This window comes from Carlito syrichta, unplaced genomic scaffold (genome assembly GCF_000164805.1).
Source record: "Carlito syrichta isolate Samal-C Ts95f unplaced genomic scaffold, Tarsius_syrichta-2.0.1 Scaffold302965, whole genome shotgun sequence".
NCBI classification, from domain to species: domain Eukaryota; kingdom Metazoa; phylum Chordata; class Mammalia; order Primates; family Tarsiidae; genus Carlito; species Carlito syrichta.
The window spans coordinates 65193-70764 of NW_007247061.1; positions in this window are offsets into that span (position 1 = coordinate 65193).

Genomic DNA, 5572 nt, shown 5'->3' on the forward strand with positions numbered 1-5572 from the left:
GGTTCTGAGAACACTTACCTAGCAGAGGAATCCTGTACTACAAGGGGCCCATCCTCCAAAAGATCATTCCAGGTTTGTTTGGGTCCTCCCTTGTACATACATGGAAAGTTTGGATCATGATTCCAAAATATACAAACCCAAATGCTATAATACTAAATGTTGAAATCCTGAAAGATCAAACTCCCTAAAATCTAAATCTTTAAAGTTTAAAATCCCCAAAATCTCAATCACAGGAATCACAGAATAATTTTAAAGACAGCAGCACCCAAAAGAAAATGAATGTGAGTATATTCTCTGAGGAAAGCCATGTCCTAAAAGGAAAAGAAAGGCAGTTATTAATTGTGATACAAGAGACTTCAAAATACAGTTAAACACTGAAAACCAGCCAGTTCTTTTGGACTATCTCTGTGCAATTGCCTATTCTCAATTTCTGTAATACACTTTTTGTATGTAAAATTTTATTTTAAGCTTTTTTATTATTTTAAATTGTTAACATTTTTTACATTATACTATGCTATGTATTTTATCTTTGCATCATTTCCAATACTGGTGGTATAAATTGTGTAGAGTGAATTAGATAGCTCTAATTCATTTTAACACTTTTTCTGCAAATTTGACTCCATCAAAGTGCATCATCACACCTTTGACTTTATGTGCAAGCATTGTGTGTGTATGCAAAAATGTTGAAATATCCATAATGAACGAAGAGATGTCCTTTGTTTCTTTATATATCTGCATTTGTGAAAGATACATTTTCTTGAGATCTCAACTCTTTGGGCAACTGCAAATGTGGTGGTGACCCATTGCAGTTTTTGATCAATCTTGTCAAGAGACATAGGTTGGTTATCACAGTATTTCAGATGACCACAAAAGTTGAGAGTGCATAATGATCAACTATAGTAATATGCATTCATACATTCCATTTTATGAATTACTTTTCATAAATACAGCTCTTCTGCTAATAATGGTCATACTTGTGAAACTGTTGTTATTATACCTGAATGTTTATGCTTGCAAACATATATATGTTAATACTTCCTATTTAATTGTGTAAAGTGGCCTATGAAGTGTTCTGTCATGTTTCTGTATGCTTCTTAAATAAACTCCCTTTTAAAAATGTTAATAAATATCTTCTAAAGAATTTTAAAATTATTTTCCTAGAATTATAATTCAAGGATTTTGATCTTTCAGGATTTCAATATTTGAGATTATGACATTCAGGATTGTGTCTTCTAGGATTACGATCACATAATTATCCTGTATGTGAAAATGATCAGGGTAGAAGAGTTAGTAGTAATCATGACTACAGACAAGATAATAGTGATGGTGATGCAAAAACTAATATTCTTTGAATACCTCCTACATGTCAGGCACTATGATAAGTACTTTTCATGCATTATGTAATTTATTTCTCACATCACCCTAATGAGAGGAAGTGGTTTTCATAGGGTAACAAAGTTAGTTAACAGTGGAACTTAGCTTTAAATGCAAGACTTTTAAAAAATAATTATTTTAAAGTTGTGGGGCACAAGTGAGGATTACTACATAAATGGGCTGCATGCAGGTGAATCTTAGGCTTCTAGCTGGCACTTACTCCCCCTGGTAGTGAACCAGGTACCCATTATGTTGTCATATTCTCCCCACCTTCCTCCCTCCTTTAGCAGTGCCCAGAGACTTCCAATCCCACCCTTTTGATAATGTGACTAGTGTTCAGGGTTCACTTATCAGTGGGGACACGCAGTATTGAGTTATTTATTTCTGTGATAGTTCAGTTAGTATGATGGTCTCTCACTGCATCCAAGTTACTGTAAAGGCCATGATTTTGTTCTTCTTTATTGTTGCATAATATTCCATTGTGTATATATGCACCACATTTTCTTTCAATGAGCAACAGGATTGGTTCCATGTTATTGCTAGTGTGAATAGATTGGCAATAAACATGCATGTGCAGCTGTCTGTTTTGTAGTGATTTGTGTTTCTCTGGGTATATTCCCAGGAGAAGGATTGCTGGATCATATAGATCAATTTTTAGTTCTTTAGGAAATCAACAAACCGCTTTCTATAGAGGATGAACTAGCTTACATTCTCACCGAAAGTGTAGAAGCATTCCCTTTTCTCCACAGCCATGCCAGCACCTGTCGTTTTTTGACTTGTTAATGATAGCCATCCTTACTGAAGTTACATAGTATCTTATTACAGCTTTGATTAGTCTTTCTCTGATGATTAGTAAGACTGAGCATTTTTAAAAATGTGCCTGTTGGCTGCTTGTATGTCATCTTTTGAGGAGTGTCTGTTCATGTCCTTTGTCCACTTTTTAATGAGGTGGTTTCTTTTTTTTCTCTTTCATTTTGTTTGAGTTCCTTGTAGATCCTGGATGTTAGATGCATAATGTATAAATATTCTTTTCCATTCTATGCGTTGTCTCTTTACTCTTTTGACCATTTCTACTGCTGGGTAAAGTTTTTCAGTTTGATGAGGTCCCACCAGTCTATCTTAGCTTTTGTAGCACTTACTTTTGGGGACTTGTTCATGAATTCACTGCCTACTCTGATGTCCAGAAGGTGATTTCTATGTTTTCTTCTGGCATACTTACAGTTTGAGGTTTTACATTTAAGTCCTTAATCCATTTTGAGTTGATTTTTGTATATAATGATTGGTAGGGGTCCTGTTTCATTCTTCTGCATTTGGTTAGCCAGTTTTCCCAGCACCATTTGCTAAATGTGATCTCCTTTCCCCAATGATTGTTATCGGTGGCTTTGTCAAAGAAGAGTTGGTTGCGAGACTATATTTTTATTTCTGGATTCTCTAACCTGTTCCATTGGTCTACGTGACCATTCCTGTACCAACGCCATGCTGTCTTGGCTAATGTAGCCTTGTAATAAAATTTAAAGTCTGAAAGTGTGATACCTCCTACTTTGCTCCTTTAGCTGAGGATTGTTATGGCTATTCATGCTTTTTTTTTCCTAAATGGATTTCTGTATTGTCATTTCCAGGTCCATGAACAATGGTGGTAATTTGGTGGGTATTGCATTGAATTTATAGATTGCCTTGGGTAAGATGGACATCTTGACAATAATAACTCTTGGTGTCATCTTTGATTTCTTTGAGCAACACTTTGTAGTTCGCACTGTAAAGGTCTTTCACTTCTCTGGTTAGGTGAAGTCAAGGTATTTCATTTTTTGTGATTTTTGCAAATGGGATTGTGTTTCTTATTTGATTCTCCACCTGCTTGTTGTTGGTGTATAAAAATGCAGCGGGATATTTTGCACATTGATTTTGTAACCCGAGACTTTATCAAAGCATTTATCAGTGCAAGGAGGCTTTTGACAGAATCCTTATAGTTTTTGAGGTATAGAATCATATTGCCCACATAGAGGGATAGATTAACTTTTTTTTTTCCTATTTGGATACCCTTGGTTTCCTTCTCTTGTCTGATTGATTTGGCTAGATCTTCCAGCACTGTGTTGAATAAGAGGGGTGAGAGAGGGCATCCTTGTCTTGTTCCAGTTCTTGTTCCAGTCCTTCCTGCTTCTGCCAATTGAGCAAAATGTTAGCTGCAGGTTTATCATCGATGGCTCTTATTGTTTTGAGAAAAGTTCCTTCCATGCATAGGTGTTCACGGGTTTTTAATCAAGAAGGATTGCTGGATTTTGGTGAATGCTTTTTCTGCATATAATGAGATATCATGTGGTTCTTAATTTTACATCTGTTAATGTGCTGCATTACATTCATGGTCATGAAAATATTGAGCCAACTTTGCATCTCGGGAATAAAGTTCACCTGGTCATGGTGGATGATCCTTGATATGTGTTGTTAGATCCAATTTGCCAGAATCTTGTTAAGAATGTTTCCATCTATGTTCATCAGGAAACTTGGCTTATAATTCCCTTTTCTTGTTGGGTCTTTGCCAGGCTTAGGTGTCAGTATGATGTTAACTCCATAAAATGAGCTAGGGAGAATTCCATCCTTCTTCATTGCCTGGAATACTTTCAATAAAATTGATACCAGCTCCTCCTTTGTATATCTTGTAGAATTCAGCTGGGAAGCCATCTAGGGGGTTTCTTATGACTGAGTAAATATTCTGGATTTTTACTGATCTGTTTAGGGTTTCTATTTCTTCTTGTTTATACTTTGTAAGGTTGTGTTATTTCAGAAAATCTTCCATTTCCTTTAGACTTTCTAGTTTATTTGAATATAGATGTTCATAGTACTCTCTGATAAACTTTCGAATTTCTTCAGAATCACTTGTGGACACTGGCTTTTTCATTTCTAGTTGTCTTTATGTGGGCTTTCTCTTTTTTCATCAGTCTGACAAGGGTCCATCAATCTTACTTACCCTTTCAAAGAATCAACTTTTTTCTTGCTGATCCTTTCTATGATATTTTTGTCCTCTATATCTTGCAATTGTGACTTTATCTTGGTGATCTGAATTCTTCCTCTGAGTTTGGGATTTAGATGATCTTGCCTTTCCACTTCCTTTAGGTGTGACATTAGGCTGTTTACTTGTGATCTTTCCGTTTTCTTGCTGTGTATGTATGTGTGCAATGTTATCAATTTTCCTCTTAACACTGATTTCATGGTATCTTAGAAGCTATGATAACATGTGTCTTTGTTTCATTTTTTTCTAGGAGTCTTTAATTTCTGTCTTGATTTCCATGTTGTTCAGCAGCATGTTGTTTAGTGCCCATGTCTTTGTGTGTTTTGGGGAGATCTTGGTGGTGGTGATATTTATTTTTATTCCACTGTGAACTGAGAATATGCATGGCATTATTTTGACCTTTTGAAATTTGTTCATGTTTGATTTATGTCAGAAAATTTGATAAATCATGGAGTGTGTTCCATGTTCTGATTAAAATGTATACTCTGTACTTGTTGGATGGGGTGTTCTCTAGATATCTATTAAATTTATTTGGTCAAGTGTTGAGTTAAGGTTCTGGATCTTCTTGTTCGTTTTTTACCTTGATGTTTGGTCTAGGGCTGTTAGCAGGATAATGAAGTCTCCAACTATGTTTGTGTAAGTGTTTATGTCCTCTCTTAGTTTACTTAGTAGTTGCTGTTATAAAATCGGATGTTCCTATGTTGGGTGCATATATGTTTAAGATAGACACTTCTTGCTGGTGGATTGAGCCTTTTATCATTATGTAGTGTCCTTTTAAACTTTTGATAGTTTGAAATCTGCTTTGTCTAATATCAGAATAGCTACCTCTGCTCTTTTCTGCTTTCTATTTGCTTGAAAGGTAATTTTTCAGGCTTTTACTCTGAGCCTGTGGGTGTCCTTTGCAGTGAGATGTATTTTCTGCAGGCCTCAGAATGTTTGATCATGCTTTTTTATCCAGTTTTTCATTCCATGCCTTTCAGTGGCACATTCAGTCCATTCACATTCCATTTGATTATTGAATTGTGATAGTTTATTCCTGTTGTAGGGTTCTTTGTGAGATGCTTTGCTTTCTTTTTACTTTTGCATTTACATATGTGTGTATTTTCATTTTTCTGAGTGATCAGTATGATCTGTTAACTCTGTGTTTGACTGTACTTTTGTGATGGCTATGGCCATTCTTTTGTTTCTGTGTTC